Source organism: Lepidochelys kempii, chromosome 5, assembly GCF_965140285.1.
Source record: "Lepidochelys kempii isolate rLepKem1 chromosome 5, rLepKem1.hap1, whole genome shotgun sequence".
NCBI lineage: Eukaryota > Metazoa > Chordata > Testudines > Cheloniidae > Lepidochelys > Lepidochelys kempii.
The window spans coordinates 89,828,415-89,856,020 of NC_136384.1; the positions used below are offsets into that span (position 1 = coordinate 89,828,415).

The 27,606-nt window shown below is 39.8% G+C and overlaps 1 protein-coding gene across 7 annotated transcripts in view; it reads right to left on the reverse strand.

The window, feature by feature from the left end:
- Window positions 1-27,606, reverse strand: part of AOPEP (aminopeptidase O (putative)) — a 387,210-nt gene that overhangs the window by 77,488 nt on the left and 282,116 nt on the right. The gene's annotated exons all lie outside the window — the stretch shown is intronic.

The window sequence follows — 27,606 nt, forward strand, 5'->3', positions numbered from 1 at the left end:
TGGATTTGTGTCTCCAGAGATAACATGCTTGTTAAACAGCAAAAATGTTTTTAAATAAATAAATTAAATAGATAGAGGTGAGAAATAACAGACCTCAACTCTATTGTCCTTCTGCACATTTCTGTACACAGAGTCAATCCCTTACCTCTCTCTAAAAGTGCAAAGTTTCAAAAAGTTCAATGAATAGAAGATTGTTTGGGGTGGAATAGATCTGCACAAGGAGAAGAAGTCTGGAGATAAAGGTGAGAAGGGAGAGACAGGCAGTAGGAACAAAAGTGAAACTGTTCGAGCAGCATATTCCAGAAGTCTTGAGGTCTTTCTGAGTGTAACCTTCACTGATTTGAGATCTACCATACCACTCTCTCACTAGAAGGGAAAACCTATAATGGCAACAGACTGTAAAAGAGACCCAATTTGGGAATATTTTAATGAAGTTCCTCTACCTGTGAGTAAGACAGGCATGCACGCAAAATGCAAACAGTGCAACAAAGAAATGCAAGGCCCAGTTACCTGAATGAAACAGCATCATGAGAAGTGTTCCTTCTCAGGAGGAAGCTGCGTTGAAGATGATGAAAGGAACATGTCTGAACATGCAGGATCATCAGGTTGGTAAACTTTTTTATTTCATACTTCTTTCTTAAGGACTGCCCGTCTCCCCTCTGACCTATTCTTGAATTCTTATGTTTGAGCAAAAAATATAGTTGTTACTCTATGGTACTATCATTTTAGATGCAGTGGTGATAATAAATAAGTAGCTGAAATAGGCGGATCTTCTTTTTTACAATTTCACCGTTAAAGTAGTATCGAGTGTCCGTGAATGCAATGAGTAATACTAAATGAGCAGTATGGTAATAATAATTAAATAACTGCATTGACTTATTTTGTTTAGGAGAATCCATCCTCAACATACAGAATTCTGAAGACTGTCCACCTTCAAGATCACCATTTTCTATAGTTTCAGAGTTATCTGCCAATGACAGTGTTTCAGTCACATCATGTATGTCACATAGCCACAGTATATCATCTACAGCAAAAAGAAAAAAAAATCTCCATCATCCAGAAACAACCATAAGTCTGTGATAAGAACCAGCAGATTACAAAAAGAGGTAACTGATGAAAAAAATTGCCCAGTTTGTTTATGCAACAAACTCTCCTTTCCATACGAGTGGGAACCCACACTTCATTAACATGGTTCAGTCATTACTGCAAACATACGGTTGCAGTGCTCATTTGATGCACCTCCTAGCACAAAGACTTCAGTGTTCCAGAAATAAAGGCTAATATTGTTGAAATTGCAAAATACTTCCGTAACAACCACTTTGCAGCAGCTGCTCTGAAAAAAGTGGGAGAAACCAAGCTAACTCTCCCACGAGACGTGCAAGGCAACTCAGTTGTGGACTGTTTTGAGCACTATATCAAAAACTGGCCTAATCTGATGACAGTTGGTGAACAAAATCGTGAAAAAACAGATGGCACTGTCACAGCCAAAGTTCTCAACATTGGGCTTAAGAGAAATGTTGAACACATGCTAAGTACCCTGAAGCCTATTTCTGTAGCCTTGAACAAAATGCAGGGAAATAGCTGTTTTATTGCTGACGCTGTTGAAATTTGGAAGGAACTGAGTGAGATCTTAAAAAAAGAGAAATATGCAACAACAGAGTTAAATTACAAGCATTAAAAAAACAAATGGGACAAGCACTATCTCCAGCTCATTTTCTTGCAAATATGCTCAATACTCGGCACTAGGGTCAAACCTTACTTAAGTTACAATTCTGCTGAAGAAGAGGAGTTGGCTATCACATGGACATCCAGCAATCATCCCTCCATAATGCCAACTATAACAAACTTCAGAGCTAAGGATGAACCAGTCAAGAAATATGTTTGCTGATTATGTTTTAAAGAAAGTGAACTGGTGGAAGTCACTTAAGGACTTGGATTCAGCGACTGTTGAAGTGATAATTTCACTTTTAACAGCAGTAGCTTCTTCTGCCAGCGTAGAAAGAATATTTTCCTCCTTTGGACTAATTCATTCCAAAATGAGAAATCGTTTGGGACCTGAAAAAGCAGGAAATCTTGTTTTTCTTTTCCAGATTATAAGCAAACAGAAAAATGAAGGTGAAGACGACTGAGTTAGCTGCCGAATCCAATATTTTAAATTTCTCATGTTGACCTGGCTGACAGTCTATTTTTTTTTAAATATTTCATTTAACTAGTTTAGTCAAAAACAATTTTAAAACAAACCTGATTTTAAAAAAAACTAGAATGTTTAATTAAATTCAAAAAGTCATATGCTTGTTTTGTTAAACTATTATTATTACAACTCAATTCTCATCTAAACCCTGTATCGCCTATGCTGGGGGGGAGGCGAGATAGAGAGAGCACAAGCACATTGTGTTTTTTTCTATTTAAACTCTTCTGGCCTGTCCTCCATCCTCTCTGAGGTAATGACTGGCTTCTCTTATCAGCTCTTAGCTACCTCTCAGGTTGATTGTAAACCTTCATTATCAGTTAGGCTTAGTGGGTTCCCTCTCTTTCTTGTGTACATTTTAATTAGATTAAAAAAATCATTATTTCAACACTTGCTCCGAGTGAAACAACCCCTTCTCTCTGTCAGCTGCAATGTTAATGGCTCTTCATTGGATTCACTTTTGAGATAACAACTCTCCCGTTCACCACTCAAATTGAAGTGGTTTCTGTACCATGTGCTCAGCCATTATATCTTGTGTCAATTAAAGCATACCTTTCTTTCCAGTTTGAAATGCAGATTTCTAGTTCCATAAGGAGAGTAAAAACTAAATTAAAAAAAGCAGAGAAATTATAACTTTTTTCTTTTCGATGGAAGTGAATTTAATGCTCACAAAAAGACCTAGATCTTTTATCTACAGAATACCGATATTCTGTACCAGGTACCAACACACAACCTCACCCTGAAACAGGGGGCCACATTTAGGTATCTTCATATCTATCTCATTGTTGGTCTTTGCTGAAACAGCCAACAAGGATTCCAATTAATACCATCTATGATTGTGACTTTTTTTAACATGGTCTCTCCTGTCTATTATGAACTGGATGAAGACAAGTGACTTATTTCACATAGATGAGCAGCCATCAGATGCAATTACTTTTGGCCATTACCAGTCTTGGCTGTTTTCAAACCAAGAGCTGAAAGGCTTTTGTCATATCATTCCTTTCAGCCAATCAGTCCTGTTATCAGAACTGCTAGCATACTTTGAAAATATTTAGACTGGAAACAGATTACATTCAAGAGAGCAACTCTTTCTCCAATGGGGTCCTCTGCACTACACAAGCCATCCTGAGAGATCCATTACAGTATATGCCTTGCCCCATCTTTTATTTCACCCAGAAGAGATTCAATTTTAAGGCCACCTTTCCTCACCAAAAGATAATTTGGTTTGGCATCTGAAGCGACTGACTTCGGTTGCTACTGAGGAATGGAAACTTTCTAGATCTCACATTACACAACAAGTGTGGGTCAAAACCAGACAGAAATGAGGTCAGAGGGAAGGACAAGAAGAGGAAGGACACGGGTTACAACAATAATAACACATGACTATTCAGCTGAGAAAGACTTGTCCACACCTTGATGGTCCCATACAACAAACAAACAAACAAATCTCTTCATTCCTCCATCTCTTCTCAGATACAAGACAGTAGAAGTGAGTGCTTGGAAGAGATATGAATCAGACAAGGGACATAGTTTAACTGTATGTTAATTACATGGCCTTCAGCACTGTAGTTGGAAAGTAAAGGAAAATCTTCTGTGATGGATTGTTTTTTCTAACGGACAACCTATTCTAAATTCTCAATTACTGAGGGACAGTCTTCACTCATTGATATATATATATGTGCTTTCCACATCCAACTCTCTGCATAACTTTTCATGAGTGATGAACCTGAATACTTGGATGTGAATATCTAAACAGTATTGTTACATTTATTAACCTGAAGTTCAGTTATTGTAGATTATGTACTATATGTATCTTAAGAGATTAAAACTAAACTTTGTATTTGTGGATAATCTAAGCACTATACCCAGATGTACAGACACTCTTTCCTTAGCCTGTGTATTATATAATTTTAACATTAGCTTTAATAAAAATTTTAAATCTGAGCACCCCCCAATCAGTACTGGATTCTCCCCCCCCATGTGACCCCTTTCTGAGAGAAGAACACACACAGGGTATTGAGATAGGTGAGGGAAGGAGGGAGGGAAATAGGGAAGGAGACCAATTCAGAAATGCAGGCACGGGATGTGTGATGTACAGGCTTGAATGCAAAGACAAGACGACTGAACTTGATGAGCAGTGCAGTGCAATGGATAGGCTTAAAGGTAGGTCTCATTCCCCAGAATTACCCACTACTGCTAACACTGGTGCAGCCCAATGAGGAGGCTGAGAGCCAATGGGTTGTGTACACACCACCTTTCAATCCCCAAAGTTACTGACTCTGGCTAACACTGGTGGAGCCCCTCCGGTGGCCGTAGCACTAACGTAAATTCTGCTTCGGCATTTTTACCACTGTGTTTTCTAACAACCTTGTGTTGTCTAATGTCGACCACTGTCTTATCTAACACCTCTAATGCATAGCATATTTTTGGTGCTAAATAAAAAAAAAACTGCAGTAGTAAGAGAATGGATCATTTCCAAATTTAATCTAATGTTGTGCCCAATGTACAGCAGAAGTACATTTCACCCCAGGGTTTTCATTAGCACAGTGATGCAAAAAATCCAGTGGAACCTACCATGTTGGCAGGAACAACTCCACAACACAGTAACACAATTTTCATGATATACATAGAGAACACACAACACACACTCCATTTTTGCTGGTATGAGATGGCCACTCCCAATGCCACAAAGGAAGAAATTGGCCAAAGCATTTTAAAATTCAGTAGCCAGCAAGTCCACACAAAAACTGATCCAGGTGTATAGCACATCAGGGTGTGTGCGCGCATGTGTGTGTGGTTGTGCGAGAGAGAGAGTAAAGTGCTGCAAATAATTACGAAGAAAATAAGAGGGGTTTTTTTGTGTGTTTTTTTTAAAAGAGTGGAACAATATCATCTTGGCAAAGCCCCTTCAACTCATTCCACAAATAAAACTTTCTGTAGCCTGGCTACATTTTGGACCCAACAAAGAAAACATACATTAGAATGTTTTGTATCCCAGCTGCTTTTTCTGTCAGTCACATGCTTCATAAAAACTTAAAATAATTCTTGTCTTGTAACCGTGCCTAATTTAATATGAAAGTCAGAATTTCAGCTCAAACCCTTGGGGGCACTCAGCTGGGTGACTGTTAAATCTTTGCCAGTACTTTGGAAAGAGTCAGGACTGCAACAAACCATCCCATGCACTCCCATAGCTCTAACTAAGCCAAGATGGTAATAAATTCAATAATCTGGAAAAAAGCCATTTGCACAGTACTAGTTTATAATATATCAAGGACATCCTTGTAAAGGCATCTTCAGCTTTACATATTTTCTCTTTACCCTCTCCCTACACCCAATCACTTAGCATTAACAACACAACACAACATAATTAAGCTGCCAAATTCTTCTTACCTGTAACTCGAAGCTAGTTTACTTTTATGCCCTACTTTGGAGCATTCAGCAGGTCAACAATAGGGCCAGTTGTAATACTCCCAGATGAGAACAGAAGCCTTCCCAGTGGAATAGGCAGGCATCTGACCAAAAAACAAACAAAAAAACCCTTCAACTTTCCTTTTTTGCAATTCCTTTCCCCCCCACTCACCTCCTCTTCTCTCCTTCTTAGCCAAGACACTGAATGGATTAGCATGTGTTGTTAAATAAGTTATTCATGCTGATGATGGTTTAATTGTTTTTAGGCTAGTCGTTTTCAACCTTTTTTTATTTGTGGACCCCTAAAAAATTTCAAATGGAGGTGCAGACTCCTTTGGAAATCTTAGATATAATCTGTGGGACCCTCTAGTGTCCATGGGCTACAGTTTGAAAACCGCTGGTTTAGGCACTCTCCACTTTGTCACTTACTTGTATTTTCCCAATAAACTAGTTTATCTGTAAATATAATAAATCAACACTACCATACCTTTTATCAACCTCTCTCTTAGTTTTCCAGTTCTTTCTTTATTCCATGAATGCTGAACTACTTTATTTTTTAACCTGCACGTGAGCAACCCAGAGTTCACATTGCTATGTCCATTATCAGTTTTTCATAAACATTTCACAGACGCACTCAAAGTGTTATGGGAAATTAAAACTCAGTACACAAAATACTCTCCAAAAGCAACTCTTTTCATGGTAGACTCTGTGGACTAGTGTTCTCTTTTTGTCACTCAATCAAATATGGTACAACCCCAGTTTATTCAGGAATATTTAAAAAATCTTCAGATAAATAAGCTTTCGGATGATTTGGGAGAAGGGGAATTGACACACTGTAGTGTGCAATGCTGCTAGGAGATGCAATCAAACATTGGTTAATTCATGATTTGGAAATAACTGATTGTACTGCAGAACAATTTAAATGAACTACTAAAACGATGGAGTTTGGGACTACAAATCATTACAATCAAGTAATGTTTTTCTGTACCCTCTAACCACTTGTCATCTTTTTGAGCAAAAAGCAATGCTCTCGACTCATGCACATCTTTCAACCCATCAATCTTGCTATGCTTTATAAACACTCATTTAGCCTCACAGGTAGTTAACTATTCTTCTCATTTTAAAAAGGCAGAAACTGAGGCAAAAAAGCAAATGCTGCTCCTCACTCTGAGAGCCTGGTGTGGCTCCACTGCATGTGATAGAGAGGGAAAAAGAACCTCATTCAGTTAGTCTGCACTCAGTGAACATCACAGAGTACAGGTCTGTGAAGGCTCACCGTGCTACAATGCAAGAAATTGATTTGGGGGCAGAAGGCTAAGGAGCAACACAGATCCATCAAGGGATTCAAGGGGTGGGACACATCAGCTAAAGCAGCAGCAGCAGCTCCACTGCCTCTGTCCAAAATGCATTTGAGTCCCACAGTACACTTTCACATGGTTCATTGATTCAGTCGGCATGCTGGGATCATATTTCCCAAAGTTACAAAGGAAATCAAGTGGCAAAAGCCAAGAATAAAATTTGGAACTCCCCATCCTGTGTTTCAATCTTTTAGGCCATCCTTTCTCCACAATAAAAGTGAAGTAACACATGCAGAGGAGGATTCTGAATCTGAATCCTTTCTGCACCATCACATGTCAATTAGGGAACAAAGAAATCTCCCCCATTCCTGGTTCTCATGCTGTTTGCAGGAATGGCTACCTTACAGGGTGTCTATAAAAAAATGATTATTATTATTTTTTATGAGAATAGGCTATTTGCCTATCGCTCAACCCCAACCTGGAAGACCAGTGGACTGCTTTTTGTCCGATCCCTACCTTTTACCTGTCTGGCCCTAGCAGCAATTAAAACTCAAACCGGCATAACTCTTGTGGTCATTGGAACACACATTTCTTCACACCAGGTCAAGGTGCAGTTTCCAGGGAAGATGGTATTTGATTACAGAGCAAGCAAGTGATGTGGGGTTTTAACAATAATCACCCCACTGGATTACAATGATCCAAACCACATATTGTGTTTGACTTAGATCCAGAACAAGAAAGATGATTGGTACCATACCAGTAGAAATGTGAAAGGACTGAAATAAAGTAACACAATAACTACGCAAAAGACAAACTGCCCCGCCCACCCTACCCCACGCCCAGCTAAAAATATACACATAGTATGCCATACAAAGAGCAAACCAAGTAAATACTACTTCTTTTAGGGCTGACCAAAGGATTACTGTTACGTGAGGGAATCAAGGTTGACTTTTTAAAAATCTAAAAATAATTCTAAGAATGCTTCCTGTCTCAATGCTTTGGACAAGAGAAAACAAATGAAAAGGACTTACAGCCTACACGCCATCTACGTCAGTGGTATTACACAACCTCCCTTTTAAAAAACATACTTCAAACAAATTCCTATACAGGATGCTCACAGGCTATAACTGACTGAAAACAAGTGCAAGATATGAAAGACATTCTGAAAGAAAAAAAAAAAAAAAGGCTTGTTTTCAGCCCTCTCTATGTCCCTAAAAAACTGTACAGGAAACTAAAAAAAAGTCTAATAGTCTGACCAACTACTTATGATGAATTTTAACCCTCTGATGATTTAAAAAAGGAATAATATGTGCCTCTAACTTACTGTAAGGCTGCAAAATCAACTGAGGAAGGAGTTACATAAAATCACAAGAGATTCACATTACCAAAATCCCAATGTGTATATTTCTATTTTATGTATTTGTAAGACACGAGCCATTACTTGGAAGAAGTATATAATTTTATACAGTATAGGATTATTAAAATATATCTATCCTTCTCGCCCTTAGCTTCCCCTTATTTGGTATGTCATGACTCTTCCTCTTAAATCTCCCTTCTATGCCCAGCCCCAGTCCATTCACATGCACTTAGGCCTTGTCTACACTTGCAAGATAGGGCGCCCAGGGCTGATTTAATGCACTCTAACTCCTGAGGCGTCCACACTGGCAAGGCACGTAGAGTGCCCGGACTCTGCAGCTGGAGCGCTCCTGGTAATCCACCTCCACAAGAAGCATAAAACTTGCTGTGTCCCAGCTGGAGCACCACTGTGCCAGTGTGGACGCCTTGGTCTATTAATGCACTCAGATCAGCCTTCAGAAGTGTCCCACAGTGCCTGTTCTAGCCACTTTGGTCATAATTTTGAACTCTACTGCCCTGCCCTCAGGTGACCAACCTTTAAATTCCCTGGGAATTTTGAAAATCCCCTTCCTGTTTGCTCAACCAGGTGTGGAGTGCTCATAGCGAATCTTTCCAGGTGACCATGCCTCCACGTGCCAGGCGATCCCCAGTATGGAGCAATGGCGAGGTGCTGGACCTCATCAGTGTTTGCGGGGAGGAAGCTGTCCAGTCCCAGCTGCGATCCAGCCGTAGGAATTACGATACCTACGGGCAGATATCAAGGGCCATGATGGAAAGGGGCCATGACCAGGACACAGTGCAGTGCACGGTTAAGGTCAAGGAGCTGCAGAATGCCTACCACAAAGCCCGTGAGGCAAACCGATGCTCCAGTGCTGCCCCCATGACCTGCCGTTTCTAAAAAGAGCTGGACGCAATACTTGGGGGAGACCCCACCTCCACTCCGAAGACCACCATGGACACTTCAGAGGCCATAACTGCACAGAGTTCAACAAGGCAGGAGGAGAAAATCGGGAGCAGGGGTGCTGAGGAGGAAGGGGGCCCAGAGCCAGAGGATGGCTCAGCATCCCTACATGCATGCAGCCAGGAGCGGTTTTCAAGTCAGGAGGAAGGTAGCCAGTCGTAGCGGATGGTGCTTAGGGAAGAACAAACAGCAGAGGAGGTGCCCGGTAAGTGGCTTTTATTTTGGGAAGGTAGCTGTTTGGTGCGGGCTCTTGGGGCGAGGAGGGTTAGGGCTGCGTGCATGCCTAGATGCGGAATAGGGCGTTGATGTGCTCTCTCACATCATGGTAATCGGCCTCAGTAATCTCTTCAAAGATCTCATGCAGAAACGGGGCAATCCGGCTGCGCAGGTTCGTTGGCAAAGCTACTCTGCTCCTGGTCCCAGTAAGGCTAACATGTCTGCGCCACTGTGCCATGAGGGGCCGGGGGGGACCATTGCTGCACACAGGCAAGCGGCATAAGGACCAAGATGAAAGCAGCATTGGAGTAGAAGACCCTCCCTTGCTTCCCAGGTCACCCTCAGCAGTGAGATATCTTCCAGGAAGAACTCATCCTGTGGAAAACATGGGGACAGTGTTCAGTATAGGGACCCTCTGCAGCTGTTGGCTCTCCCCAAGGCACAGAACCAACCCCAATGAAGTCATGCAGCAGTCCCTTACTGAAAATCAAAAAGTACAGGAGTGGCGGGAGACTGAAAAGAGGCACGCCCAGCAGACTGTAGATCGCCGGCAGGAAAGCACACAGAGTGGCTCATAAGCACTATAGAGCAAGAAGTGGACTCGATACAGGCGCTCACAGCAATGCAGGTGGAGCACATCCGCGCCTGCCCCCCCCGCAGCCCTTCTCCCAAAACTCTTTCCCTTGTGCCCCCATGTTACCACCAACCCACTTCCCCCAGCACCCGGTTTCTTACCACCACCTGCCTCCAACACCTGTAGCTTCACCACCCAGCCCTGCAAACTACAACCCTTACCCACTCCACTCAACCCTCATCACCAAGCATTTTAGCCAGCCTGAAGGGCAGCACTCATTGCACAGCACTTCACACAGGAAGGCTGAATGTGATAACAGAACATACGCAAATCTGTGATTTTCCCGTTCCCCACCCTGCCCTCTTCCCTCCTCCCACACAGCACAGATGTGTCATGCCATTTCTGTTTCCCCAGCAGTTGTGTTTCTTTTCAATAAATGAATTTTTTGGCTTTGAAAACATTCTTTATTGCACTAAGTAAAAGATACTGTAGCCCAGGAAAGCAACAGGCACTGCAAGTCAGTGCATCATACATAGCAAACACAGATGCCTACTAGCATTGGAACCACTGCACTTCACTCCTGTGCAGGGCACCAAACATTACTGGTGGCTTTCAGCATCGAATTGCTCCCTCAAGGCATTCCTAATCCTTATAGCCCTGCGCTGAGCACCTCTAATAGCCCTGCTCTCTGGCTGTTCAAATTCAGCCTCCAGGTGTTCCATCTCCGTGGTCCATGCCTTTCACCCTTCCCTTCACAAATGTTACGAAGGATAGAGCATGCAGCTGTAACCATGGGGATGTTGTCATCGGCCAAGTCCAGCTTCCCATACAGACGGCCAAAAGCACACTCCACAGTCATTCTGCACTTGCTCTGCCTATGAACCACTCCTTGCTGCTGTCAAGTTGCCCCGTGTATGGCTTCGTGAGCCATGGCTTTAAGGGGTAGGTGAGGTCTCTAAGGATCACAAGGGGCATTTCGACTTCCCCGATAGTGATCTTCTGGTCTGGGAAGAAAGTCCCTGCTTTCAGCTTCCTAAACAGGCCAGTGTTCCAAAAGATGCGTGCATCATGCATCTTTCCGGACCAGCCTGCGTTAATGTCCATGAAACGCCCACAGTGAACCACAAGCGCCTCGAGAACCATACAGAAATACCCCTTCCGATTTATGTACTCGGAGACTAGGTGGTCTGGTGCCAGAATTGGAATATGCGTCCCATCTATCACCCCTCCGCAGTTAGGGAAACCCATTTGTGCAAAGCCAGCCACAATGTCACGCATGTTGCCCAAAGTCACAGTTCTGCTGAGCAGGATGTGATTAATGGCCCTGCAAACTTGCATCAACACAATTCCAGTGGTCGACTTTCCCACTCCAAACTGGTTAGCGACCGATCGGTAGCTGTCTGGAGTTGCCAGCTTCCAGACTGCAATAGCCACCCGCTTCTCCATCGGCAGGGCAGGTCTCAATCTTGTGTCCTTGTGCCACAGGATGGGGGTGAGCTCAGCACAGTTCCATGAAAGTGACTTTCCTCATCCGAAAGTTCCTCATCCGAAAGTGCAGCCACTGCTCGTCATCCCAGACTTGCATGACGATGTGATTCCACCACTCAGAGCTCGTTTCCCGAGCCCAAAAGTGGCGTTCCACTGTGGTGAGCATGTCTGTGAATGCCACAAGCAATCTCGTGTCATATGCGTTATGCTAGTCGACATCATTGTCAGACTCATCACTGTCAGTTTGTAGCTTAAGGAGTAACTCGACTGCAATTTGTGACGTGCCGGCGAGACCCATCAACATATTCCTCACAAGTTCAGGATCCATTCCTGCAGACCGAAAGGGAAGACAGAGCGTGCAGTACAAAAAACTTTGAAAGATGGCACTAAATGTGGATGGAAGCACAGGGATTGCTGGGATGCAAAGCGATGCATCATGGGGCATTGGGACAGGACCCAGAATGCCTCGTCCCTCCCCCTTCCCACAAGCCACAGCGCCAGAATGGGGAGAGGGGCTCTGTGGGATAGTTGCCCGTAATGCATGGCTCCCAATGCTGCTGCAAGTGCTGCAAATGTGGCCACGCCACTGCGCTTGCAGCTGACAGTGTGACAGCAGTGCTTTCCCTGCTACCGTCTCCGAGGGCTGGTTTAACTCCAAGCGCTCTACATCTACAGGTATAGCCACGCCCTTAGATATTTCTGGCTCTTTTCTGACTCTTTCCCATCCCCAACAACAGACTCCACTATGCCTAGCAGTTTTAATATTAAAACTATTTACATTCCAACGAGTATTTAATACATTTTATCATGTATTCTTTTATTTCAATTTCTATTACAAGTAATATAAGTGCCTATCCAATCCTTTAGATACTTTGGACAAAAAATAAATTATAATCCCTAAAAATATGTATAAATACAACAGTTTATCTTCAACCCTTATAGCCAAAATTACCAAACTTAATAAATAAAAGGTCAGTATATTTTATTATATTCTCACTGTAGCATAAGTACTGACCATTTCCCTGCCCCCAAGCCAGGTTTGTCAACTATTATGCTACACCATGTACATTTTATTGTATAGTACATTCTACTGAAGGGAAAGGATGGTCACAGGACTGGAAGCCAAGGCATCTGTCTTCTACTCCCAGATTTGCAACAGACTCACTGTGTGACTTTGGACAAACCTATCACTCTGTGTTTCAGTGTCTCCAGTTGTAAAGCTGAATTCATAATTATTACCTACCTCACAGGGGCATTCTGTAGCTTAATTAATTAATGTGTGGAACAAATTAGGAGAGAAAGGATGATCCAGGGGTTTGGTCAATTGCCTTAGACTTGAGAGACCTGGATTCAATTCCCTTGCTCTTCCACAGGCTTCCTATGTGACAACAGGTAAGTCACTTAGGATATGTCTACACCAGTGTAAGTCCAGGGTTTGAACTCAAGCTCAAACCTAACTCTTCTTCCCTCTACAGAGGAATCGCACTTACCCAGGGCTCGGACCCAGGGTATCAGGACCCCACGGGATGGAGGGCCTGAGCCTGAGTCAAGCCGGGACCTAGGGTTCAAGACCTTTTGCTTTGCGGTGTAGATGCAGCCTCTGACGAAGCAGAGATTTTCCCTTGCTATGTTGGATGTGAGCCTAAATGAGTCTTACTGTTGAGCCTATGGGAGTTTTACTGTTTTGCACGAATACTGTGTGTGCCTCAGCTTTCCTGTGTGCTGCACCAATACCTCAAGTGGTAGGAATATGGGTGTGTGACTTTGGCTGAGACCTCTGGGGCAGATGAGGCTGCTCCAGCTGCCTGCACGTACGCTATGGCCAGCGCCCTTCATAATCTGAGACCCAGGAGGGGGATGCAACCAGGTGATGACCAGGTAACTCTTTCCCAGGGAAGCGAAAAAAAGACAAGGAGGAGGAGCAACAGGGGTATCTGAGGTCAGGTCACTGGAAGCTGGGCATCTGATTGGGGGAAGTGGAAGAGGGGAAGTCCAGGGACTTGGCTGAAAGCCATCGATTTCTGTGTTAACAAGTTCTGTGTTCCTGTTGACTAATAAACCTTCTGTTTTACTGGCTCACTGAGAGTCACTGCTGACTGTGGAGTTGGGATGCAGGGCCCTCTGGCTTCCCCAGGAGGCCCACCTGGGCGGATTCGCTGTGGGAAGCGCACAGTGTGGAATGGGATGCTGAATGCTCCAAGGTCAGACCCAAGAAGGTTGAAGCTGTGTAAGCTTCTTGCCCTGGCGACAGTATGCTCAGAGAGAGGAGGCATGCTCCCCCAGAGTGCCAGCCTGGCTTTGTATGGAGTAGTTTCATGGCATCGCCCTGGTGACTCTGTGACACAGCCACACTGGACTCATGCTCTGGAAGTCTGTCAAAAGTATCCCACAATACCATGGGTTGACTTTCTTTGTCCTCTGGACAGGCAAGTTTGGCGGTCATTCAAATTTTCCTACATTGCACCACCAACAAAAAGCTAGAGTAGCCACATTTTGGAAGGGTGCTAGGAACTCTGGGTTATGGCTGACCGTACTCAGACTCACATAATGAAGTGTAGATGCTGGACCCCCAGGTTGGGACCCAGGGTTCAACAATTCCTAACCTGGGGTTACAAATTAGTGTAGCTATTCAAGCCATAGATTAACAAACCCAAGGTCTGCTAACCTGAGTTCAACTCACCCTGGGCGGACGTTCCAGTGTAGTCACACACTTAATATCTCTGTGCCTCAGTTCCCCTTCTGTAAAACTAGGATAATAGTAATTCCCTATTTTCCAGGGTGTTGTGAGGAAAAGTATGTTAAATGATTGTAAGGCTCTCAGATACTAATGCAGGCCATGTAAGTACCTTAGACAGATATATGCTTTGTGATCCCCTGATGGAAGCCTCTAAGGAAATGCAAGGTATTATTGTATTAAAAGATACAATGAACCACAGTACTACTAATTATATATATATATAAAGCTTCTTGCCCTGTGCATATAAGAATCTTCCTGGCTTTTCAGTATATCATATATATACATATGCTATACTGAAAAGCCAGCAAGCTTCTTGATTTTAATAATTTGATGATGGTAGTCACTGTTGACATAAACCAGAAGTAGCACACTTGATATGGAAATGCATTTTGTCACGATCCAGTGGTTCTCCCCCACTATTGATCAATGGGTGAGGAATAAAATTTGCTTTAGAAGCAGTTTAAACGTTATAATTCCCTGATCAACTTTATAATAGGTACCATCAAGTAAGAGAACATTCTGTATTATAATAAGAGTATGGTTCAATAAATACTTGAGTTGGGCAATTGCTGCAAAATACACTTTCTGTATTTGTTCACATTTAAAGACAAATTCAATTCAGCCAAACTCACCGCTCTTTGCTGTCTGTGAACATTCAAGCTTTATATACATGAATTCTTGAGGAAAATCCATGTTAAACTCATGAATTTGAGTATTTGTACTGGAAGTGGTATATTTTATATGGAACTCTGTACCTAGCAGCCTAAGTTTCCTAGGAATTATGTCCTGTGCAAAATTTCTCTGGTCCAGAAAGGAAGAGAATTCAAACATTCTAAAATTCACATTTGACTCAGTGCGAGTCAAAGCCCAAGCGGTAGTTATACTCATCCAATCAGGAAACAGAAACAATGGCCTGTGACTTATGTAACCTAGTACAACTAACCAACATAGCTTGATATTTCAATAGCTGAGTATCAAATATTGTCAGTCTGTAAAGTTTAATAAAAATGGGAAAAAATTGTCAAATTAGTTAGAATAGCTATCACGTTCAAAGAAAATGTGATTTCACAGACATTCTAGGAGCAAAAGAGGCTAAATCTCTTAAATAATAATTATCTGCAAATTATTTACAGCAGAACTTCAGAGTTACGAACAGCTCGGGAATGGAGGTTGTTCACAACTCTGAAATGTTTGTAACTCTGAACAAAATGTTATGGTTGTTCTTTCAAAAGTTTACAGCTGAACATTGACTTAATATAGCTTTGGGTATGTCTTCACTATCTGCCGGATTGGCGGGCAGCAATCGATCCAGCAGGGATCGATTTATCACGTCTAGACTAGCACTATCCTGTCGACTCCTGTACTCCAGCACCATGAGAGGCACTGGCAGAGTCGACAGGGGAGCAGCAGCAGTTGACTCACCACGGTGGAGACACCACGGTAAGTTGATCTAAGTACGTCAACTTCAGCTACGTTATTCACGTAGCTGAAGCTGCGTAACTTAGATTGATCCCCACCCCCCCAGTGTAGACCAGGGCTTTGAAACTTTACTATGCAGAAGAAAAATGCTGCTTCCCCCCCCTTTTTTTAAGTAGTTTATGTTTAACACGGTGCTGTACTGTATTTGCTTTTTTTCTGCATCTCTGCTACTGCCTGATTGTGTACTTCCGGAAATGAGGAGTGTGGTTGACTGGTCAGTTCATAACTCTGAGGTTCTACCGTACGAAGCTATACTGAAAATTGTTCAGATTAAGCTTTCTGGGTGGCGGTGGGAAATCTGTAGTTAATTCCACTTCTTTGGTTTTATGCTCCCTAAACTAGCAGGAGTTGTGAAGAGAGTCTACTCAGGCTCCATGAGGTAGAATTGCTATGACAGCAGAAACATACAAGTCCTGGGAGGTCCAGGAGTGGAAATACACGAGTCCAGCAACTATGATGAGGGAGACATCAACAAGATAGAAGAAAACGATATGCCCCTCCCCATCCTACCCAATAGTTTTATCTCTGCTATGGAATAAAAGAACATTTCACATCTCTCAGTAGAGACATCTCCAGGTAATTAGGGGAAGCCAAATCTCATCTTTAATCAGAAAAATAGTGACTTATAAAGAGGACCTTGAGGATGGATAATGAAGGCCCTGATTCAGCAAAACACTTAAACCTATACCTAACTTTAAGCAGGTTAGTAGCTCCACTGGCTTCCTCAGAAGTCCAGGCAAAATGTAGATAAATCTCTTAAATATTAACAAAAACAAAAGACTTATATTGCAAAGTTGGTAACGAGTTAGTCATCATTTCTTTGAAAACAGGATCTCAAACATGGAAATGTTTAAAACTCTGTAGCTTGACTTCATTTCTGTTTGCAATATGGATGAGAAAGCATGAGCAACAAAATCACTGGCCTTCTGGGCTCAAGGTAAAGCCCATCTCTTTTCCCAGACATTTGTCTAAGAAGAATGGGAGCAACTGATTGTAATGAAAGTTCTTTTTATGTCCACAACTGAAAGACATGGCACTGTATGAGCTTGTGTGTGTTTACCATATTTTGCAATGTGCTGTGAACCATATGGAAGGACACAATTCATAAATAAAAAAAATTATAAATTAAAACACTTTCAGTGAAAATTCAAAGTGTTGTAAACAGTAACACCCCACTAAATAAGAGACTTAAGAGGATATTATGTCATAACCAGATGCACAGTGAGCACAAGTAAAAACAAATTTTTGTACCTTTTTATCAAGAGGTACAATATTACCATTTCCAGTGGTTTGCCCCACCAAAAGCACAGAGAACGAAAACAGTAATGTTTTAGGTCTTGAAGTTGTAGAGGTCTGTGAGGACATCACGTCTGTCTGGGAGGAGCTCAGTGCAGGGTCAGGACTTTGCTTAACAGTAAAATGTGAAAGAAAACTTGCACCCACATAAGGCAGCTGTGAAGTGCTCTGGTGACATCACATAATTTTAATTCAAATAACTCATTAATATCAAGAGAAAACTTCCCTCAATAGATTTGCAGCTTTCCATGCACAATTTTGAGATACCTGGGGGTTCAATTTTAAAATGCAGGAACCTACATTAGGCACACAAAATTTGAGAGCAGCTCATATACATGTAGAGTCTGGATAATTGTGGATGCAACTGGTGACTGTCTGAGCAATCCTATAATCTGCATCAACAAAAGCAAGATATGTGGAGGAAAGTGTATGCATAAATTACAAAATACCCACATTTGAGAATTTGACCCAGTGTGTTTAATACACAGCATACACTAACAAAGAACACTATTTTATTCTGTCTTGCAATTCATTCCTCTTCTTCTCCTCCTCTAATAGTTTTTTTTACAGTTTTTATTTGGCCATGATATTTTGTCATGTTATGTTTGGTATCATTGCCTATTCCTAAGACTATAACCATCAAAAGGCAGATTTAAGAACTTCCATAATCTTTTGAGTGTCTTTATTAAAAGCTTTGTACTCTGCCTTCTGTGCTTATACATTTAAAATAATATCCATCCTTTCACACTATTATACATGTATTTTTACAATACGTGAACAAAATATAAACAGATGAGAGACAGATAATGAGGGTAACAGCTAAAAACAACCATAAAAAGGTTAAGCTTATTTCTGACAAAACGTATTAAATAAAATACTGAAATAAAGCATATTTTTGAGCCAGACCACTAAGACTCCTTTAGAGTCATTACAGTCAATCACATCAATAAGAACTCAGGGACATTTAAATCATGTGGATTATTCAACTGCCATGCATGAGTCTGCATTCTAAAACTTCTTATGAAGTTTCGGGGGAAGAAAAATTATGTAGTATGAGAATGTAGCTCACCAAACGTTTCCCAAATGTGATAAGTATGTCATTCTAGTTTCTAAAATGCACCAAAAGTAACAATTTTCCCTCTAGACCCAAAGCCAGCAAAAATTCTACTCAGAATTAATTATAAAAACACTAGAGGGAAAGGAGAAACTTGAAAGCAGGGTGGATAAAAATCAGTGATTTAAAAAAAAAATTGGATTTTTTTTATTTAAATTGGATTTTTTTGATAAAATGCTTTTTAAGAAAAAAACCTAGCTGAAGATAGTTTTAATTAAGATATCTTTGAGCTATAATGTATCTCATCATGGAATAGGGATTATAAATTCTAATTTTATAGTACGAGACAATATAGTCAAGTAATGTTTAAGAAAAGTTTTGTAAATGAGTTCCAATAGTTCATGGATTAGGGACCCAATCTTATGGGGTTCCAGGGGCTTCTGTATAGATTATTTAGGTTAATCTTTCTATCTACCCAATGGGACTCAGTGCTCAGTCTAGAAGGTATCATCAGAAATGCTTAGTTTTGCAGTTCTCAAACTGTGGATTTGTGTCTCCAGAGATAACATGCTTGTTAAACAGCAAAAATGTTTTTAAATAAATAAAATAAATAGATAGAGGTGAGAAATAACAGACCTCAACTCTATTGTCCTTCTGCACATTTCTGTACACAGAGTCAATCCCTTACCTCTCTCTAAAAGTGCAAAGTTTCAAAAAGTTCAATGAATAGATTGTTCGGGGTGGAATAGATCTGCACAAGGAGAAGAAGTCTGGAGATAAAGGTGAGAAGGGAGAGACAGGCAGTAGGAACAAAAGTGAAACTGTTCGAGCAGCATATTCCAGAAGTCTTGAGGTCTTTCTGAGTGTAACCTTCACTGATTTGAGATCTACCATACCACTCTCTCACTAGAAGGGAAAACCTATAATGGCAGCAGGCCATAAAAGAGACCCAATTTGGGAATATTTTAATGAAGTTCCTCTACCTGTGAGTAAGACAGGCATGCACGCAAAATGCAAACAGTGCAACAAAGAAATGCAAGGCCCAGTTACCTGAATGAAACAGCATCATGAGAAGTGTTCCTTCTCAGGAGGAAGCTGCGTTGAAGATGATGAAAGGAACATGTCTGAACATGCAGGATCATCAGGTTGGTAAACTTTTTTATTTCATACTTCTTTCTTAAGGACTGCCCGTCTCCCCTCTGACCTATTCTTGAATTCTCATGTTTGAGCAAAAAATATAGTTGTTACTCTATGGTACTATCATTTTAGATGCAGTGGTGATAATAAATAAGTAGCTGAAATAGGCGGATCTTCTTTTTTACAATTTCACCGTTAAAGTAGTATCGAGTGTCCGTGAATGCAATGAGTAATACTAAATGAGCAGTATGGTAATAATAATTAAATAACTGCATTGACTTATTTTGTTTAGGAGAATCCATCCTCAACATACAGAATTCTGAAGACTGTCCACCTTCAAGATCACCATTTTCTATAGTTTCAGAGTTATCTGCCAATGACAGTGTTTCAGTCACATCATGTATGTCACATAGCCACAGTATATCATCTACAGCAAAAAGAAAAAAAAAATCTCCATCATCCAGAAACAACCATAAGTCTGTGATAAGAACCAGCAGATTACAAAAAGAGGTAATTGATGAAAAAAATTGCCCAGTTTGTTTATGCAACAAACTCTCCTTTCCATACGAGTGAGAACCCACACTTCATTAACATGGTTCAGTCATTAAGACCAGGATACAGTCCACCCAACAGAGCAGATGTTGCAGGCAAATTGCTGGATAAAGTGTATGACAGAGAAATTGAGCAGTGTGCAAAAGGTCGAGAGTGGAATTGTTAACCAGAGTCTTGATGGGTGGAGCAATGTCCACAATGATCCTGTTGTATGTGCTTGTGTGACAACAGAAGAAGGGAATGTCTTCCTTACAGAAACAATTGATACATCAGGAAATGCGCACACAACAGACTACTTACAAGAAGTAGCAGTAAAAGCTATAACAAACCGTAGAAAAAAAATTAAAATGTCTAGTATGCAGCTTGGTCACAGACAATGCTTCAAATGTATCCAAGATGAGAAGAAATTTAGGAGAGAGTGAAGAGAGTCTAAAGCTAACAACATACGGTTGCAGTGCTCATTTGATGCACCTCCTAGCACAAAGACTTTAGTGTTCCAGAAATAAAGGCTAATATTGTTGAAGTTGCAAAATACTTCCGTAACAACCACTTTGCAGCAGCTGCTCTGAAAAAAGTGGGAGAAACCAAGCTAACTCTCCCACGAGACGTGCGAGGCAACTCAGTTGTGGACTGTTTTGAGCACTATATCAAAAACTGGCCTAATCTGATGATAGTTGGTGAACAAAATCGTGAAAAAACAGATGGCACTGTCACAGCCAAAGTTCTCAACATTGGGCTTAAGAGAAATGTTGAACACATGCTGAGTACCCTGAAGCCTATTTCTGTAGCCTTGAACAAAATGCAGGGAAATAGCTGTTTTATTGCTGACGCTGTTGAAATTTGGAAGGAACTGAGTGAGATCTTAAAAAAAGAGAAATATGCAACAACAGAGTTAAATTACAAGCATTAAAAAAACAAATGGGACAAGCACTATCTCCAGCTCATTTTCTTGCAAATATGCTCAATACTCGGCACTAGGGTCAAACCTTACTTAAGTTACAATTCTGCTGAAGAAGAGGAGTTGGCTATCACATGGACATCCAGCAATCATCCCTCCATAATGCCAACTATAATAAACGTCAGAGCTAAGGGTGAACCATTCAAGAAATATATGTTGCTAATGATGTTTTAAAGAAAGTCATAGTGAACCAGTGGAAGTCACTTAAGGACTTGGATTCAGAGACTGTTGAAGTGATAATCTCACTTTTAACCACTGTAACTTCTTCTGCCAGCGTAGAAAGAATATTTTCTTCCTTTGGACTAATTCATTCCAAAATGAGAAATTCTTTGGGATCTGAAAAAGCAGGAAATCTTGTTTTGCTTTTCCAGATTATGAACAAACAGGAAAATGAAGATGAAGATGACTGAGTTAGCTGCTGAAGCCAATATTTTCGGTTTCTCATGTTGACCTGGCTGACATAGTCGATTTAATTTGTTTTTGTTTTTTTAAATAATTCATTTAACTACTTCACTTCAAAACAATTTTAACAAAAACAAACCTGATTTTAAAAAACTTGAATGCTTAACTAAATTCAAAAATCATATGCTTGTTTTGTTAAAAGATTATATATTTGTTTTTGAAGAAAAAAATCCAGAATACATAACTTTGTTGTTTTAGTTAAATAAAACAATTTAAATGTCTGTCCGGTGATGTTCCCCTCCTAATGCAGCATGGCAAGAAAATCCTCCAAATACTAATGATTAACCTGTTGAACTGAATAGTTCACGTCCCAATGACTTCATAAGTATGTGCTTGAATTACCTTTGGTAAATGCAATAACCAAACCATCATTCATTTTCTGATATAGCTGTAAAACTAATCTGAAAAGTTTTCAAAATAAATCACTTAAAAAATATATATAGTGTATACCTTCTAAAAATGAAACCTACATCTATATGTGAGGTGTGAAGAATATACATTAAGGTTATAACAATCAACAAGAATGTACCTTTATGTAGAAATCCATGATTAAATCCAGTCAGCCTGACTAGTGATTTAAATCAAATCCACCCTGCTTGAAAGGCACTGAAAACAGTCCAATCCTTTTTCTTATTCTACATTTTGGAAAGAACAAATGTTTTTTCCACATTTTCTCCTTCCACATTTTATAAAAAATAAAGGCTGGGCAAATATGTAGCTTGCCAAGTATCAGCCACCTAAAACAAGGCTTTATACATGGAAATAATGACAGATCTTAAGCTATAGTGGTATTAGTGGGTGCTACTAAAATAATACATCCTATTAGTATCATATGATAACGTACACAAAGGTTAGCTCATTAAAATGCCTCCACTGAGCATTATTGCCAAATAAAGTGTTCTGCCACAAAAGTGCAACTAATTTCTTCTATAAATTAAATAACCTCTAAAACAGCTTTTTTTTTTTTTGTAAACTACACAAACCTTGTGTTTTACATTAAAGTGACCTTAATCTTTCACTACACAGGAGGGATGACTGTTAGCAATGAACTGCTGTAATTACCAGGGATGTAATTATCTGTAAACTATTTCAACACATGGCTATGCTAGCCTGGGTTCTCCCAATTTAGTAATGGTCATCTCGGACTGGGGAGGGGAACTACTGCATCATGCACACAGTGAAGAGTTGTTTTCAACACTCCAAAAATGTGGCTAGTGGGAATTATTCACCTCACTGACATCATCAATAATAATTAAGAGGTCTATGAAAATTAATGTGACCCCTGGTTTATCCTGTGTGATCATGCTTAGACACTAACAATGAGGTCCACTATTCAAAAAGAAACTAATACATTCTGATATCAACACTATTCCATATAAGGTGCAACTGAGGTCAGAATCAGGCTCACTTTTTGTTAAGGCTCCATCAATAGCTGTATTCAAATTAAAAAATACATATTTAAACACATGGTATCTTCTTGCCCATTTTGATGCTATCAGAGTCACTGTAAAGAAGCAGGCTATTTTGATATTGTCTTTATTATAATTCCAAAAAAGCGTTATTTTTTAAAACTAAATTTTGCAAACAAGTCCATTAAAATGGGTATTTTTAGCAAGATGGGAAGTGAAATCCTAAAATATTTAATGTTAATGAGCAGTAATTACATCCATACATGCGTAGTACAGAGAAATATAGAGATATATATGAGGATTATGACTATGCTGGAAAACTGATATGTAAAAGCATATTCACAGCATTCGCTGTAACACAGTTAACGAGTATGAGGTATTGCAGAAATCTCACAACTGAGTTATCTTTCTCTGTTTGGCTAGGGAATGAAATATTGTACGTAATCAATGAAAGCCTGTTAGTCTTTGCAGATCCTGCAGGGTTCTGTAATAATGGCATAATTTGGTATGGTACCATTTCTTCTGAACCAATACACAGTGGACTCCACAGAATTCTCAAAGTAAGTTCTTTACACTCTTTTTTGGTCCGGGGGAAGGGAAGGGGGGGCATTAACGGCACTGTATGGGTATCCAAGTTCAGAGCAGCCTTAATTCTGAACTTCTTAGTTTTGTGGATTCAATTAAAATCCTTAACATTAAACACTTTATAAATATAGATTTACACCACACTATTTAATAATGAGGATTTTATATATACTTGTGTGTGTGTTGAGAGAGAAAGAGATACACACACATACATGTCATTCTTGGTAAATGCTTTAGTAATACTGTGCCTCTTTCAACACATTTTTGTTTTATTTGTGAGGTTTTGTAACCCCTTTGCACTTAAAAATTTAAAACCACAACTCATATATTAAAAGAGTTAAAGGACTCATTTCTTCTCTTTCAGCCATTAACAACAAATGCACAATTGAGTAAAGGATGAGAAAGCACCATCAGCACATATTCAGGTTTTGCTTTTATTAGAAACTTAACCAACTGTTTCAAAACAGTCAGTTTTGCTCACATTATCAGGGTTTGAAATGTTACTAATCATTATTAGAGCAAAAAGAAAGTGAAAGATCAGTAAAATAAAAATAACAAAAAAATAAAAGACCATAATGTATTAGTAACCAGCAGGAATTGCTTTAAACAGATGAAAACAAAGATTTATAAGGAAACAGCTGAAATTACTTTGCTAAAGTTGACTTTTCCCTAAGTCTCAACAGAAGAAAAACTAAAAACACTATGAAAAAACAAGGGAAATGCAACTTAGATAATTGGGATAATTAAGCCGCCTTTATATATTGTAAATGTATATTTTTTATTTCAGTGCCCTTAAAAAATCATTGCTTATTTACTCCATTTTAGGGCACTGATTCTCCTACTCATAAGCTGTTCACTGCTCTCCAAAAGGAGTTTACATACTTCATTTTTAATATTGAACTCCAGCTACCAGTGGCATCACTGATGCTGAAATTTAGGGGCAATGTACATGCAGAATTTAACTAGCCTACTAATAAAGAGTATTTTTCCCTTTCAATTCCCCTGTAGATGCAGATCACATGCATATGATGACTCTATTAGTCTGACTACAATGCTGTTTTCTTCTGTGTAGTACTTAGAATTGGCAAGAGAAGTGGCCTTCTTCTCTAAATAGGCACAGCCCAAAATAATAATATTTACCACTTCCATCAGACTTTTCATATTCAAAGCACATTACAATATTAACTAATTATCAACTTTTTTTTTTTAGTCCTGTCTCACCCTCCTTATTTCATCCCACCACTTTCCCACGAAAATATTGCTCCGCTGTGCACATGCCTGTAATATCCACACTACTGATCTGCTCCACTGCCCATTGATTAGAATAAGAGACAGCAAAATAGTAAGATTTAATGGGAGAAGGGGGGGAAGGGTGTCAGAACAGGTAGGAGGAGGAAACTGAAGGGGGGAGAAGGAGGACATCATAGGACCAAAGGGAAGTGGCAATGGATTAACATTGATAAGGGAAAAGGGGGAGGAAAGGCAAAAAACTCAAGACATAAAAAGGCAAAAAAGGGGACTAAAAGTAAATGGTGAAAATATAAGAAGTGGCACAGGACACTGAAAAGGAAGAAGGAGAAAAGAGGATAAAAAAAGAACTAGAGGAGGTGAAAATATTGCACAAATGGCAAAACGTTAGACAAAAGGGTCTCTGAGCAAAGAGAAGAGCTAGAACAAGGGGGAAACAAAAAGGATGAAAGAAGTTTGTGAGGAAAACAAATGAAATGTAACGTTAAGATAGTACAAGAAGGCGCGGTGGGAGGGGGGAAGAGAGAACTTTTAATTACTACTCTGGGAGCTGGCTCTCACCTAGGGTCACTCATTATGTTGCCTTGATCCATTGTGAGCTGCTCCACTGTGCAGAGCAGCACCACAGTTCTAGACAAGCTTCCCCGCTGTTTTGCGGTCCACTTAATTGCAGTTAGTACTACTAGTTTCTACAGCCCATATCCAGCATTTGTTATCTTCAGAAATTCATTTAAAAAATATTTATAGCCAGTGCCTCAAAACTTAGCTCTTAAAAATGCAGCTTGGTGCCTAATTACTGCAACTCACTGCCAGTTTTCAACAACTCCATAACTTTTCTTTTTCCCTTATTCCACAAAGATCATAAGAATGAGCAGCTGCTTTGATTTTGTGGTGTCATATATGGGGTGGTAACGATAAAGCTACTCATCCAGTAGAGGAAATGTGCTTATCCTATCACAATTACAAAGAAATGAAAGTAATGGGCAGGGGACAGTCAGACAGCATAGAATTAAAAGTTTAGAAGTTACATTAAAAAGTTTAGTTGTATGCTCTGACAGATACGCAAGATCAAATATGTAGTTCATTTTCAAGTTCTGGTGAAATACATTCAGTAACCTTGTTTTAACTACACTTGTGACACATACATAACCAGCCCTTCTCCTCATCTCCCTCCTCCATTCCAGGCTCATTACAGCCCTCCCTTTCTTCAAGGCCCCCTCCCTCTACACTGAACTTTTATCCATCGTAGGAAATATTACTTAAACTCATTTGAAACTGTTTCTAATATGGTTTGGCATGCCAGCATGGACACAGCCAAAAGTCTAGAACACTGTTTTAATATAGTTTGGCCAAATTTTGTTGGAAACTATTTTAGCTTGAACCAAGTTTAAACTCAGTTCCTTAGCATAGTATAGCTGGGACCGGAGTCTCAAAGAATACCTTTTTGTCCTCTTCAAGTTCCCAGCCGCATCTCAATGTTTAACATTGCAGCTACCCCCCTTCTGGCTGAAAAGTAGACGGGACTCCACCCTCCAGGCCTTGTGGAGTCTGTTCTTGTATCAAACAGAAGGTCACTGAAAAGCACTTCTTTCCTTCTTTTGGGGCTGAGTATGCCAACTACAGCACTTTGAATCTCAGCTGGCCATGCATGGGAGGGATGGACCAGGAATCACTCATATTTATGGACATAGGAAGAGAGTGCGTACATTTCCAATTACTTTTGTTTCAAATGTCAATTCTCTTATACTTACAATGACCATTCAAAAACAAAAACAAAACTAGCAATTCTTTGGATTATTTTTACATCTACTATTTTAGAGTGGTGCTTGATTTTTATACAGCACCTCGCACATTCCTACGAGCTTGTTTACACACAAATGTAAAAAGTCACTAGCATCATGTAAACCTCCATCATACCTGGAGCACACAAAACCACTCTAAATATGCAATTTTTTTCAGACATATGTGTATACACACACATATATACACCCCTCATGTAAACGTGCAGTATGATAGGAAATTAATATTTGGTAGAACTTATTGATATTTCCTTTTGGATCAGAAGCTTGTAAATTATAGGTTCACAGACTAATCCACACAAATGCATACATTATTCCTTTACTATCTCATGAATCCCCAGTTACAAAATACATTAATGTATTCATTTTTCTCCAATTCATTTTGAAATTACCAAATTGCATCCTTTAGTTCACCATGAAGCTGGTATATCACCCGCGCAATAATGTACTTTGAAGACATTTGTCAAATACTGCAATGCCCATACTAAGGCAACACATCCCAGTAGTTGGCAGCCATGCTATCAACAAGAATTTGGCTACAGAATCAGCAATGATTCATCATACATTCTAGAAGCATTGTAGAAGAAGCAAAATAACACTGCTATTTTAATTGTTTGTTAGCTTTAAAGATTTTAAAACAATATTAAAATTAAAAACAGACAGTAAATCCAAAGTGAGAAAAAAAACATTTTTCCTGGTTCTGGTTATTCATTTCCAAATGAATTTTTACTCATTATTGCTTTGTGTTCTAGATAGCAATTTAAAAAAAAAAAAACACACAAAAACAGCAAAGAAGAGCTATTGAATAGAAAAGTCAGCCTGTTACTTATCTTGCTACACTGTAAATTAAATGTTTAAAATTATAGTAGCCTTAAAGCAAAATTATTTACCCAAAATCACAGGGTTAAGAATCTTGGGAATTAATTTTGACTATGTAAGCAAAACAAAAACAAAACAACCCACCCTTTTGTAAAGAATTTTTAGGAGTAAACACCAAGCCCGTGCAATCGTGTTTTCAGGAATCCCTCTCCACTACAAATGGAAGATGCTTTCAAACCACACGTTAAAATAAAGTGTCAGCAATGCAGTCACAACATTTATTTCTATACATCTTGTATTTATCTAATTGCCCAGGGACACCCCCTACATTTTCTATTACCCTGCTCTCAAGAGAGAAAAACAATGTTTTTCAGTTAACTGTAGTTTAACATGTCTTTTCATTGGCAAATAAATATCACAGTAACTGTCGATAACCTTTCAAGTACTACAGCATTTCCTAAGTAAAGTGTTCTTATCTTTCTTCTTCAAAATGGCTTTCGCGCTCTTTATTAAATATGAATGTAGTTTCTCTACACAGCAAACACACAGACATTCAAACTTTACCAATTCATGGTGTTCTTT